This window comes from Somniosus microcephalus, chromosome 12 (assembly GCF_052327205.1).
Source record: "Somniosus microcephalus isolate GS21.2 chromosome 12, FLI_Smic_1.0, whole genome shotgun sequence".
Classification (NCBI taxonomy): Eukaryota; Metazoa; Chordata; class Chondrichthyes; order Squaliformes; family Somniosidae; genus Somniosus; species Somniosus microcephalus.
Genome location: NC_140998.1, coordinates 158,795,119 through 158,810,139, shown reverse-complemented (window position 1 = coordinate 158,810,139; position 15,021 = coordinate 158,795,119).

Genomic DNA, 15,021 nt, shown 5'->3' with positions numbered 1-15,021 from the left:
CTATGTTTGTAAAAGGTTAATATTTAATAGTTACAGAAGTTAGTTCAAATGTTAGTTAGTTATACAATTAGTCCATTCTACTGTTGTAAATATGTTTATTATCTTATGTAATATCGAATGTATAGTACTCAGTTTATGTACAAAACATACTTTGTCTTTGTTTACAGTTTCACAAATTCGTTCAAGTAAAAGCTTCAAACAGCAAACCGCTTCACGAAGAATTATTATGAATGAGTGTTTAACTTGCTGGATAGCTAGATAGGAGCACATCTAGCGCGGCCAGTACAATCTCCTTATGTGGCTCGATGTCAATGCTCATGTGAAACGCTTTGGGAAGTTTTACTACAATAAAGGCGCTGTATAAATGAAAGATGTTGCTGTACCGTTCTAGTAAATCAACTGCAACCTCTCGAAGGCTTTGACATCCTTCCAAAATGTTGTGCCCAGAATTAGACACAATACTCAAGCTGAGGCCAAACCAGTGATTTATAAAGGTTTAGCATAACTTCCTTGCTTTTGTATTCTATGCCCCTGTTTATAAACCCAAGGATCCTGTGTACCTTTTTAACAGCCTTCTCAACTTATCATGCATGTGGAAGCTGACCCCAAGTCTTCAGATTATATCGCCAATGAGCAGTTTGTAGATAATGAAGAGGAGAGGACCCGGATAGATCCTTGGGGACCTGCAGAGATAACTGTGTTGGTGGGAAGAGAAGTCATTGCTATAGATGCTCTGGCTAGGCAAGAGTGGAACCAAGGCAGTCCCACTGAGCTGAACAATGGAGGTGAGGCGTTGGAGGAGGACATTGTGGTCAAACGTGTCAAAGGCTGAGGAGGACGAGCCTAAAAATACAGGGAAAAATAGTTAATTTTTCAAAGGCAATATCTAATTTTTATCTGATGGAAACAACCATTGTAGAACCTTACCTCTTTTAAAGAGGTAGTGTTTCTTTCAGGACTCTTTCAAAAGCAAACCACCATTGCGAGATCATATAATTAATCAGAACAGTATTTGACTGATACTCCAGCACTTAATATTGTTTCAATATTAAAACTTGATGTATTGGATGCTGAGTTGGAGGGTTCACTGATTTTGTTATTAACCCATGGTTTAACCTATATGTCTATCCTGAAAAATATTTTTAGATGGTTTGTTGCCTTCCAGCAATTTGATCCAATCAGATGATGTATTGAAGCTGCATTTGATTCTAATAATCTGGTCTGCGGGCAGCACGTAACCTGTTCCTCATTTGGTCAGCGTGCCTCACAATTCTGTCTCTCTTACTCATCCAGCAGTGCAATCAGTCCATGGCAGGCACATGACCCAGGGAAATGGGGATGTCCCAGATTTTTACATTCTTTTTGAACAGTACTAGTGACTGCTGTTCCACCTTGTGGTCCTGTTTCCACTCAGCCTAATTGGCCTGGTGCTTCAGAGTTTTATCACTTTGGCCTCCTCGTTTTCTCCTGGCTCACTCTACTGCTTGATATGTTCCTGCCAGTTACAAGTTGGTCCTGGGTTTGCCCCAAATATTCTGGCTCCACTCCCAGCCCAGATGCACCCTCTGCCAGATGCACACAATGAGCAGTGTGGGAGAGTTCATGTGTTCAGTAAGCAGATAAGTGAGCAGGCATTGCTATCATGGAACTCGGTGAATCTTCGACACTGCACTATTCCTCCACAGCAACCATTGCCCTCATCTAACTGCTTAGTGAAGTAATGAATGAACTGTCCCAGACTGCACCATTTGTGCCATTTCCTATCTGCCACATGGACAGTATGAGATAGCATTTCCCAAATACTGAATAGTAAGTTGCCCCCTCCTTTCCTGATGAGGTGCACCCTCCATTATTTCGCGGGCTTTTTTTCAGAAGCCCAGTGTTGGGAGAAGCCGTTGAGTACTTATACTCAGTTTCGCAGGCTTTTTTCAGAGGCCCAGTGTCGGAAGAAGCCAGTGAGTATTTAAACTCACTTTTGTGTGCTTTTTTCAGAGGCTTACCAATCTCACAGATCGGCGGCAGCATTCTAGAGCCACGTCACGATTCAAAAAGTGATGCGGGCAAGAGGAAGCAGCTGATTGGGTGAGTACGGCCAGGTGAGTATTTATACTACTCTATAGTTTGACAGTTAAGGTTAATAGTTTATAAAGTTTAGAAGGTCTTAATTTTTGTGGCTATAGTTTGTAAGGTCTCTTGTGTAGCGGGGAGTGTGAGTAAACGAGGGCCCTTGAGTATATCATTTAATTGTAGTGTAATTGGTGGTATTGATTTGATTTAATTTAATTTGAATTAATTAAAGAGTAAGTCATGAAAGCACAGCTTGGCCCCGTGGCATGCTCCTCCTGCACTATGTGGGAAATCAGAGATACTTCCTGTGTCCCTGACGACCATGTGTGCAGGAAGTGTATCCAGCTGCAGCTACTAGCAGACCACATTGCGGCACTGGAGCTACGAATGGATACATACTGGAGCATTCGCGATGCTGAGGACATCATGGATAGCACGTTTAATGAGTTGGTCACACCGCAGGTAAAGGCTGCACAGGCAAGAAGGGAATGGGTGACCGCCAGGCAGAGTAGTAGGCGCAGGCAGGTAGTGCAGGGGTACCCTGTGGCCATCCCCCTCTCAAAAAGATATACCACTTTGGATATTGTTGAGGGAGATGGCTTATCGGGGGAAGGCAGCAGCAGCCAACTTCCTGGCACCATGGGTGGTCCTGCTGCACAGGACGGGAGGAAAAAGAGCGGGAGAGCTATAGTGATAGGGGATTCTATTGTAAGGGGAGTAGATAGGCATTTCTGCGACTGCAAACGAGACTCCAGGATGGTATGTTGCCTCCCTGGTGCAAGGGTCAAGGATGTCTCAGGGCGGGGCATTCTGGAGGGGGAGGGTGAACAGCCAGTTGTCGTGGTGCATATAGGTACCAACGATATAGGTAAAAAACAGGATGAGGTCCTAAAAGCTGAATATAAGGAGTTAGGAGGTAAATAAAAAAGTAAGACCTCATAGGTAGTAATCTCAGGATTGCTACCAGTGCCATGTGCTAGAGGAATGGTGCAAGGGGGAGGGATTCAAATTCCTGGGACATTGGAATCGGTTCAGGGGGAGGTGGGACCAGTACAAACTGGACGGTTTGCACCTGGGAGGGACCGGGACCGATGTCCTAGCGGGAGTGTTTGCTAATGCTGTTGGGGAGGGTTTAAACTAAAATGACAGGGGGTTGGGAACCTGTGCAGGGAGACAGAGGAAAGGGAAGCAAGGATAGAAACAAAAGACAGGAAGGAGAAAAGCAGAAATGGAAGGCAGAGAAATCAAGGGTGTAAATCAAACAGGGCTACAGTAAATAATAATTCTAAAAGGACTAAGAGTGTTAAAAAATCAAGCCTGAAGGCTTTGTGTCTTAATGCGAGGAGCATTCGTAATAAGGTGGATGAATTAGCTGTGCAAATAGATGTAAATGGATATGATATAATTGGGATTATGGAGACATGGCTCCAGGGTGACCAAGGCAGGGAATTCAACATCCAGGGGTATTCAATATTCAGGAAGGACAGGAAAAAAGAAAAAGGAGGTGGATAAAGAGGAGATTAACACAATAGTAAGGAAGGATATAAGTTCTGATGATGTGAAATCTGTATGGGCAGAGCTGAGAAATACCAAGGGGCAGAAAAAGTTAGTGGGAGTTGTATACAGACCCCCAAACAGTAATGCTGAGGTTGGGGATGGCATTAAACGGGAAATTAGAGACGCGTGTAATAAGGGCACAGTAGTTATCATGGGTGACTTTAATCTACATATAGATTGGGCTAACCAAATTAGTAACAATACTGTGGAGGAAGAAATCCTAGAGTGTATACGGGATGGTTTCCTGGACCAATATGTCGAGGAACCAACTAGAGATCAGGCCATCTTAGACTGGGTATTATGTAATGAGAGAGGATTAATTAGCAATCTTGTTTTGCGAGGCCACTTGGGGAGGAGCGATCATAATATGATAGAATTCTTCATTAAGTTGGAGAGTGAAGTAGTTGACTCAGACACTAGGGTACTGAATTTAAATAAAGGAAACTATGATGGTATGAGGCACGAGTTGGCTAGGATGGATTGGGGAATGTTACTAAACGGGTTGACGGTGGATAAGCAATGGCAAACATTTAAAGATCGCATGGATGAACTACAGAATTTGTTCATCCCTGTTTGGCATAAAAATAAAACAATAAAGGTGACTCAACCATGGCTAACAAGGGAAATTAGGGATAGCAAGATCCAAGGAGAGGACATATAACTTGGCCAGAAAAAGTAGCAAACCTGAGGATTGGGAACAGTTTAGGATTCAGCAAAGAAGGACAAAGGGATTAATTAAGAGTGGGAAAATAGATTATGAGAGTAAGCTTTCAGGGAACATAAAAACTGACTGTAAAAGCTTCTATAGATATGTGAAGAGAAAAAGATTGGTGAAGTCAAGCGTAGGTCCCTTGCAGTCAGCATCAGGGGAATTTATAATGGGGAACAAAGAAATTGCAGACCAATTAAATACATTCTTTGGCTCTGTCTTCACAAAGGAGGACACAAATAACCTCCCAGAGATGTCGGGGAACATAGGGTCTAATGAGAGGGAGGAATTGAATGAAATCAGTATTTCTAGGGAAATGGTGTTAGGGAAATTGATGGAATTGAACATAAGAACATAAGAAATAGGAGCAGGAGTAGGCCAATCGGCCCCTTGAGCCTGCTCCGCCATTCAATAAGATCATGGCTGATCTGATCCTAACCGCCAATCCACTATCACTGAACCATCTCCTGAATCTAACAGAATTAGACACACGAAATAGGAGCAGGATCAGGCTACACGGCCCCTGGGCCCGCTCCGCTACCCACAGGGCCATGACCGATCCGAACCTAGACTCATGTCCAAATTCCTGCCCGCTCCCCGTAACCCTTAATTCCCTTTACTTCTAGGAAACTGTCTATTTCTGTTTTAAATTTATGTAATGATATAGCTTCTACAGCTTTTTGGGGCAGCATATTCCATGGACCTGCCACCCTTTGAGTGAAGTAGTTCCTCCTCATCTCAGTTTTGAAAGAGCAGCCTCTTATTCTAAGACTATGCTCCCTAGTTCTAGTTTCACCCATCATCGGGAACATCCTCCCCGCATCCACCCGATCCAACCCCTTCACAATCTTTTATGTTTCAATAAGATCGCCTCTCATTCTTCTGAACTCCAATGAGTAGAGTCCCAATCTACTCAACCTCTCCTCATATGTCCATCCCCTCATCCCCGGGATTAACCGAGTGAACCTTCTTTGTACTGACTCGAAAGCAAGTATGTCCTTTCTTAAGTATGGACACCAAAACTGCATGCAATATTCCAGGTGCGGTCTCACCAATACCTTGTACAACTGAAGCAATACCTCCCTATTTTTATATTCTATCCCCCTAGCAATGAAAGCCAACATTCCATTGGCCTTCTTAATCACTTGCTGCACCTGCATACTAACCTTTTGAGTTTCGTGCACCAGGACCCCCAGATCCCTTTGTACTTCAGTACTTTCCAGTTTCTTGCCATTAAGATAATAACTTGCTCTACGATTTTTCCTGCCAAAGTGCATAACCTCACACTTTCCAGTATTGTATTCCATCTGCCAAATCTCTGCCCACTTACTTAGCCTGTCTATGTCCCCTTGCAGGTTTTTTATGTCCTCCTCACTCACTACTTTCCCTCCCATCTTAGTATCATCTGCAAACTTTGATATGTTACACTCGGTCCCCTCCTCCAAATCGTTAATATAGATTGTAAAGAGTTGGGAACCCAGCACTGACCCCTGCGGAACACCACTAGTTACTGATTGCCAGTCTGAGAATGAACCATTTATCCCAACTCTCTGCCTTCTGTTAGATAGCCAATCCTCTATCCATGCCAGAATATTACCCCCAATCCCGTGATTTTTTATCTTAAGCAATAATCTTTTGTGTGGCACCTTGTCAAATGCCTTTTGGAAGTCTAAATACACTACGTCCACTGGTTCCCCTTTATCCACCCTGTATGTTACTTCCTCAAAGAACTCCAGCAAATTTGTCAAACATGACTTCCCCTTCATAAAACCATGCTGACTTTGTCCTATTAAATTATGATTATCCAAATGTCCTGTTACTGTCTCCTTAATAATGGACTCCAAAATTTTACCTACCACAGATGTTGAAGGTTGGTAAATCCCCAGGGCCTGATAATCTACATCCTAGGGTACTTAAGGAAGTGGCCCTAGAAATAGTAGATGCATTGCTGGTCATCTTCCAAAATTCTATCAACTCTGGAACAGTTCCCATGGATTGGAGGATAGCTAATGTAACCCCACTATTTAAAAAAGGTGGTAGAGAAAAAATGGGGAATTATAGACCGGTAAGCCTGACATCGGTAGTGGGGAAAATGCTAGAGTCCATTATAAAAGTAATAGCAGAGCACTTGTAAAACAGTGACAGGATCGGACAAAGTCAACATGGATTTACAAAAGGTAAATCATGCTTGACTAATCTTCTGGAATTTTTTGAGGATGTAACTAGTAAAATAGATAAGGGAGAACCAGTGGATGTGGTGTATTTAGACTTTCAGAAGGCTTTCGATGAGGTCCCCTATAAGAGATTAGCGTGCAAAGTTAAAGCACATGGGATTTGGGGGTAAGGTACTGACTTGGATAGAGAACTGGTTGGCAGACAGGAAGCAAAGAGTTGGAATAAACGGGTCTTTTTCTGAGTGGCAGGCAGTGACTAGTGGGGTACAGCACGGATCGAAGCTAGGACCCCAGCTATTTACAATATATATTAATGATCTAGACGAGGGAACTCGATGTAATATCTCCAAGTTTGCAGACGACACAAAGCTGACTGGGTGAGTGTGTGTGTGTGCTGTGAGAATGCAGAGAAACTCCAGTATGATTTGGACAGGTTGGGTGATTGGGCAGGTGCATGGCAGATGCTGTATAATGTGGATAAATGCGATGGCAAAAACAGGAAGACAGATTATTATCTGAACGGCAATAGATTGGGAAAAGGGGAAGTGCAACGAGACCTGGGTGTCCTTGTGCACCAGTCGCTGAAGGTAAGCATGCAGGTGCAGCAGGCGGTTAAGAAGGCAAATAGTATGTTGGCCTTCATAGCGAGAGGATTTGAGTACAGGAGCAAGGATGTCTTGCTGCAGTTGTACAGGGCCTTGGTGAGACCACACCTTGAGTATTGTGTGCAGTTTTGGTCGCCTTATCTAAGGAAGGATATTCTTGCCATGGAGAGAGTGCAGCAAAGATTCACCAGACTTCTATCTGGAATGGCAGGAATGACGTATGAGGAGAGAGTGGGTCGATTAGGCTTATATTCGCTGGAGTTTAGACGAATGAGAGGGGATCTCATTGAAACTTACAAAATTCTAACAGGACTAGACAGACTAGATGCAGGAAGGCTGTTCCTGATGGCGGGGGAGTCCAGAACCAGGGGTCACAGTCTAAAGATAACGGGTAAGCCATTTAGGACTGAGATGAGGGGGAATTTCTTTACCCAGAGAGTGGTGAACCTGTGGAATTCTCTACCACAGAAGGCAGTAGAGGCCAATTCATTAAATATATTCAAGAAGGAGTTGGATATATTTCTTAAGGCTAAAGGGGTCAAGGATATGGGGAGAAAGCAGGGACAGGGTACTGAATTTGGATGATCAGCTATGATCGCATTGAATGGCGGAGCAGGCTCAAGGGGCCGAATGGCCTACTCCTGCTCCTATCTTCTATGTTTCTATGTTAAGTAACTACCTGAATACCATCCCAGCTATTAATCACTATGTGTGAAGTGGTACTTTACACCAATCTTGAACTTGCCTTTTACCAGCTGTTACTCATGTCCCATTGTCATAAGAACATAAGAATTAGGAGCAAGAGTAGGCCATACGGCCGTCGAGCCTGCTCCACCATTCAATAAAATCATGGCTGATCTTCTACCTCAACTCCACTTTCCCACCCGAAACCCCATATCCCTTGATTCCTCTAGAGTCCAAAAATCTATTGATCTCAGCCTTGAATATACTCAACGACTGAGAATCCACAGCCCTTTGGGGTAGAGAATTCCAAAGATTCACAACCCTCTGAGTGAAGAAATTCCTCCTCATTTCAGTCTTCAAAGGCCGACCCCTTATCCTGAGACTATGCCCCCTTAGTTCTAGACTCTACAGCCAGGAGAAACAATCTCTCAGCATCTACCCTGTCAATTCCTTTCAGTATCTTATATGTTTCAATGAGATCACCTCTCATTCTTCTAAACTCCAGCGAGTATAGGCCCAATCTACACAATCTCTCCTCTCATCCCAGGGATCAATCTAGTGAACCTTTGTTTCACCGCCTCTAAGGCAAGTATGTCCTTCCTCAGATAAGGAGATGTACAGTACTCCAGGCGTGGTCTCACCAAAGCCCTGTACAATTGTAGCACGACTTCCTTACTCTTGTACTCCAACCCTCTTGTAACAAAGGCCAACATGCTATTTGCCTTCCTAATTGCTTGTTGTACCTGCATGTTAACTTTCTGTGTTTCCTGTACAAAGACACCTAAATCTCTTTCAACACCAACATTTAATAATTTCTCAACATTTACAAAATATCCTGTTTTTCTATTATTCCTACCAAATTGAATAACCTCACATTTCCCCACATTATACTCCATCTGCCACCTTATTGCCCAATCTCTTAACGTGTCTATATCCCTTTGCAGGCTTTTTGTGTCCTTCTCACAGCTTACTTTCCCACCTAGCTTTGTATCATTAGCAAACTCTGATACATTGCACTCGGTCCCTTCATCTAAGTCATTATTATAGATTGTGAATAGCTGAGGCCTAAGCACTGATCCTTGCGGTACCCCACTAGTTACAGCCTGCCAACCGGAAAATGACCTGTTTATCCCTACAGTCTGTTTTCTGTCCGTTAACCAATCTATGTCCTGCAGTTATAGCTTAACTTGAAGTAATGCTCCAGATTAACCTTTTTTATGCCACTTAGTATCTTGTATGACCTCTCTCATTTGTCTCCTTTCAGGGGTGAAGAATCCAAGTTCTTCTAATTTTTCCTCCAAACTCATTCCTCTACTCGGGTTCAGTATTCAAAAGGATTCATTTTGAGTGTAAAGAAATTGGTATGTGCACAAGGATAGGAAGTACTTTGCTCTTGTGCACAAGGTTCATGAGTGTGTTGAAAGAGAAGCGGAAGATCAATCAGTTATCCTTATCCATCAAGGTTAGTCCCACATTCCGGAATAGGGTTTAATGTGGACATTGCCGATTGCAGGATTTTTAGGCAGTGATTCCTCCTCTACCCATCCTGTGCATGTGCTGTTGTTACTGAATCGTTCAGTCAGGTTACCACCCTGCACTTACTGGTTTTCCACAGTACTGATGGTAGTCCAAGGGGCCAGCCTGTTTATCTGAACTCCCTCAGGAGATGTGATGTGTGCTCTGTTGGTTTCTATTTGCAGTGGGCTGTCTTTTTTTCCCCCTTAACTTTTGTGGGAGGAAAGTATATTGATAAAAATCAAATCCAAAGTTGAAAAAGAAAAGTAGCACTGTGAAGTCTTGAGAAATAGCTGCTGAGTTGCAAATCCAGTCCCACGACAGGTTTGGTAAATCTGAATTTACTTTGCTTTGTGAATTGTGGTATTGAGGGTATGTAGAAGCTTGCTGAATCAAAATCCCCACCACACAGAAGGCTGAAGTATATAATGTTAGGCTCCCTGCTGTTGCCTGGAACTTGAAGATCAGTTAAGTAGCAAAAAATACTTCCCATAATTCTGTCTTCATAATCCTTATGTGAGTGTTAGCTTGTCATGGTTTGTAGCATTCCCTCCCCAGAGTCAGAAGGTTATGGGTTCAAACTTCACTCTAGGAATTGATCACATTATCTTGGCTGACACTTCAATGCAGTATTAAGGGTGTGCCTAGCCCAGTAATTCAGTAAAAGGGCGTAAAAGATCACATACAGCTATTGAAGAGTAAGGAGTTCTCCCATGTCGTGGCCAAAATTCCACCCTAAACCAACACCACTGAAAATAGATCAACTGATCATTCATCTCATTTGCTGTTTGTGGAATGTTGCTGTTTCCAATTTGGCTCTTGTGCTTAACTGAATAACCAACAGAAGCTGTGAAAGCAGTTGGGTGTGAAATGATTTGGGATGTGCTGAGGGACATTATGCGATGTGTAAGCAATTAATATAGCGGGGCTGGGGTTATTTGTCTCTGGCCAGTCAGAAGCCTCTGAGCTGCTCCAGGGACCCCCTTGCGGTTTCGAAGCGCTCCCCTATTCCTGAGTTCTGACCCCCGGACTTATTCGGTGGCGATGTAGACAGAAAACAACGTGACTCATGGTTTGGGTGCAAAACAGAGCAGTATTTATTGAAAACAAAAGAAAGAAACAACTTAAAATAATCGATACGGCTCTTATGCCTGGTACAACACTTTTGCTTAAACGCAGTACACTTAGTGTCCACTAGAGGGCTTCCTACTCAGTGCAACTCTCCTTTGATTAATACACACAGTACACTCAGTGTCCACTAGAGGGCTCCCTGCTCAGTGCAACACTGCTTTTATTTTAAATCCAGTACCTTTTACTTAAAAGACCCTTTACTCACTACAGCACCTTAGCTTAGTGGCTTTTACTTAAAAACACAGCACTTTAATACAGTTACGTTAAAAACAGCTAACCGCGTTCACCACAGCACTCCTTTACTTGGTGCAACACCCCTTTTAATACAGTTTTAAATACAGTACTTTAAAACAGCTACTCCTTTTAATACAGTTTTAAATACCGAATCCAGTGTTCACTATAGCACTTCTCTGCTAGGTGCAACACTGTCTTATTTAAATGGGGGAGGAAAAACAGACACAATGAGGGAAATCAACTAAAATCACAATTCTAATGAAATTCCCACTTTTACTCCCACGCCTATGCCTATCCTAAGTTGCCTTGTGGAAGGCCAGAAAAATATATGCTCACCACTGCAATGCCAGCTCCATGCCCTGCGAATTTAGATCTTCACTGCCCCAAAGTGAAAAACACCCCAGTGTTTTAAAAGTAAACTGCTGGTGTTTCGCTTCTACAGACAGACTCCCACGCTGTAGAGGCACATGGAGGCAAGGCCAGAGAGAGAGAGAGAGAGAGAGCTTCTGGGAAGCTATCTTTTATACCCCCATTTGGGGCCCGCCCAGATCTGGATGTTTCTGGGCTAAAACAAAAGGGATCCAAACTGCCCCATTGTCTAGGGTGGGTTTGAATAAAGTTGCAGTTTAAATGTGTCCATTGTCTGTGATGGCTATCGAATAAAGCTGCAGTGGTTTGAATGTGTCTTCATTTTCTGTGATGGGCCATCGAATAAAGCTATTTCCTTGATTGCTTGAGTAAATAGCCTTGAAGGTATTATAAACAGAAAGTCATTGTTCTGTGGTCAACTGAAACTGCAGTCTCAAGTGGTTACTACCTTGTGTACACAAAGTAGCAGTTTCTGTAAACACATCAATTGTCTCTGCAGGGAGGGGGGGAAACTCCCCTTTGATTGGCAGTTTTGACTGCTCCATTGTCCTTTTCTCACAGACACAAGCTGCTCTTTCCAAGTCCTTTTTTTTGTGTCTTCGGCCATGCGGTCCAGTTGCCATTTTTAGCCCTGGAAATTTAAAGGCACATCGCCCAGGGATTCTTTAATCAAAAAAATTAATCTTCAGAACTGTAAAATTATTGCGAATTCTTACAGTCCCCCGTCGGATACTAAAACTTGCTTATAGTATCCTTGCCAAAAGTGAGCAATAATTTCTGACCCCTCCACAAACAACCTTCCCTTATATTTAACTAAATCTATCCTTGATCCCCCGACACCTCCATCTCCCGTGCCCAGAGAGAATCGTAGTATGGCAGGCATCTATTGACAGAAAAACCAACAATTAATTAAAATAATCAATACACGGAGGGGTCCAATACCCCTGCACCACTTATATTCATAATAAGTAAAGCATGGAGGGGGTCCTATGCCCCTGCACCGCTTGTAACATAATTTTAACATCTTTAAAGGGATTGTCATACAGCCAACATGTCTGCTATAAAGATGGAAGACAAACGAGCTTCCTTTAACTACAAACAAACAGTGAAATAATTAACCAGTTTCATAAATTCTTAGTCTTAAATTGTATTTCCAGCAGCATTTTTAAATGTTGTGGGCATCTGTTTCCTGCTGTCCCCTTTTCTTTGCGGACTGGGACTGCTTTCTTCCTCGGGTCTCACGTTTCGCAGGTCCTTGGTGCCTTCCGGAACTCTGAAAAAACAAAAGAAAACATCACCAGGCCCCCTGGCTTGGGGAAGTGTAATCAGGTCCCGTGACCTTGATCCGCAATACAATCCTGGAACCATACCACACTCAAAACTTATGCACTAATATATAACTGAAATTAAAATTAACACGTTCTACCTTAACACACGTTCTACCTTAACAACATGTTCGACCTTAATAGCATGTTCCACCTTAATGCACATTCTACCTTAAACCATAAATTAAAATTAACCCGTTCTACCTTAACACACGTTCTACCTTAACAGCATGTTCTACCTTAATAAAGCTATATACAAGCGCCGCCCGTCTCCGGGTGGCCAGCTCAGTCCCTGATTGGGCTGCCACAGGCTGCTCCTTGCTGCGTGGCTGGACTGATTCCAGCTTCTTGTCCCTCGCAGCTTATGGCTGCTGATTGGGGACCTCTGTTCTTTGGCCTCTCCCTGGTTCGGGAGACCATCCTACTCCACTGTAAAGTGGGTGACCATACTTTCTTGGGCTGGGGTGCCCGAAGAGACCTCCTAGGGAGTGTTGCCAGGGGGCTACCCTGGCGAGCAGACCCTTAGCTCGCGTCACACTCCCTGCTGGCTGGGGACCTCCTCCTTCGGGTCCCTCCCTTCCCAAACCTGGGCTGGGGACTGGCAATCCCTTGCCACTGGCTACCGGTGACTGGGTGCCTTCCCCTTCAGGTCTAAAACCTGGTAAAGGCTCCTCCCCGGAGTCCCACAAGAGAGGGGGAATCGCACGGGCCAAGTGCTGGGGAGCTCCTGTAATCCCAGCTGCCTGTTCCCCTGCCCCCTGCTTAAATAAACCGCACTGTTTGATATAACTGGCTGCCTGCCAGTAATCCTGTTCAAAATCCTGAATAGCTCCTCCCCTAACACAAGTCACAGCGCCTGCCTGTGAACTTGGACCTGCTGTGGGCTGGGGATTTCTATTCTCAGGTTCACTCCCAGCTGCCTGTTTCCCTGTGGGTCCCATTAAGCTAAATCAGACCTTGTCAGACCGGGGTGAATGGGTCAGGTCCTTCGAGTGGACCACCATGCTGGAGGCTCCAGTCGCCACCGAATATCACCCCTGCGCCATCTCCTCCCCCATCTCAACATAGGGCCTGCTCCCCTCAGCATTTTCGCGGGGACACAGGTCAAGAGGCTGCGCTGGCTCTAGTCATTGCTGGGAGTGAGGTGGGGCAGACGGGGTCAAAGCACCGGTGGTGGCTGCTATTTTTCCCTGGTTGGTCAGAAGAGACCGTAGGCACCACAAAAATGACTCAATTGCTGTGGGAGGGAGGTCTGGCCCTGTCTTTTGGGCTGGGGCTGTGGGATCCTTTCCCTTGTCCTTCCAAGGATTTTTACAGTCTTTTCTTCAGTGACCATCTTTCCCACACCCATAGCAATTTAACCTAGCCTGAGAGGGCCGGTTCCCCTCCTGGTGCCACTCTTTCTTACTCTCGCTCCCAGGTTTAACCTCATGGACTCTTCCCTTGGGCTGGGGAGCCTCGATACCCCTCATGTTCCTGAAGGCTACTGTGAGCCGACGGATCACCGCTTCTTCAGTGGTTTGGGGGTCTCGGGTCAAACCAAGCCATGACCTGGGCTTGGATCTGGGGTAGGCTGTTTATCATGAGACACCGGAGCTAATGAGTCAATTGGGCTGGATCCAGTGCTGCCCGCCCTGGCATTCCCGGGCATGCACTCCGGTAGACTGGCCACAGCCTGTCTGTGAATGCCTGCGGGGACTCCCCCGGGAGCTGCACTGTTCTTTCCACCCGGGCGAACGGGCTACCATTATTGAGTTCCATGGCCTCCAATACCTCATTCTTGAGACCCTCATAATCCCTCTGCCCCCTCTTGCACTCGCCAGATAGGGACTGGAGGAGATCACCTGCCAGGGAAAACAGCAGCATTTTTGCTTGTTCTGGCTCATCACACTAGCTGCCTGCTCTATCTCCCTGAAGTGCAGAGCGGGGTCTCCCTTTTTAGTGAGCTTAGGGATGTGGCTAACCATGTCCCTGAGCCGATGGGTGCCATACGGCACCACAAACTGGTTCTGGATGGCCCCATGGTCGTCTTCATCAATGGGTGGACCGTACCTCCGTTGTCGGAGGGGGTACACTGGTCCTGGTCCTGGCCTATCTAGTGGGGCCTGCTGTGCTTCCTCTATCTTCCCATCCTCCACCCCCCTTTGCTGCCAGAGCTCCTGAAAGCTCGGAGCCGTGGGTGGCGGTCGTGGGACCTCTGATTCCCTGGACAACCTTTCCCTGGGTGTTGCCTGTGGGGCTGTTTTACTTAGGTTGCCAGTAAAATCCGGCTGACCTGCCTTCAGGCTGATCAGGCAAATCATCCCCTTTGCTCCAATTAAAGCCATCTTAAGGCTTTCTATCTCTGCCCTACAGGGGCCATGATCTGCTTCCTCAAACGCTTGCTCGCAGGCCAGCTTATATGCTGCCTTTACTTCTCTAACCTTCTCCTCCTGCTCTTTTAATTCTTGAATGAGGCGAGCGTTCTCCTCCCGCACCCTCATCTCATTGTTCTTTGCCTCTGCAACTAGGCACTTCAGGTACTCTGACTCATGCCTCGTGTGGCTTTTGCCCTCACTAAACTGAACTACCAGGCGCTCTACCTTGGCCTGGTATTCCTCAACCTCCCTTTCCCTATCCCAACTCTCTGCCCTGGCTTCCCTAAGCTTGTG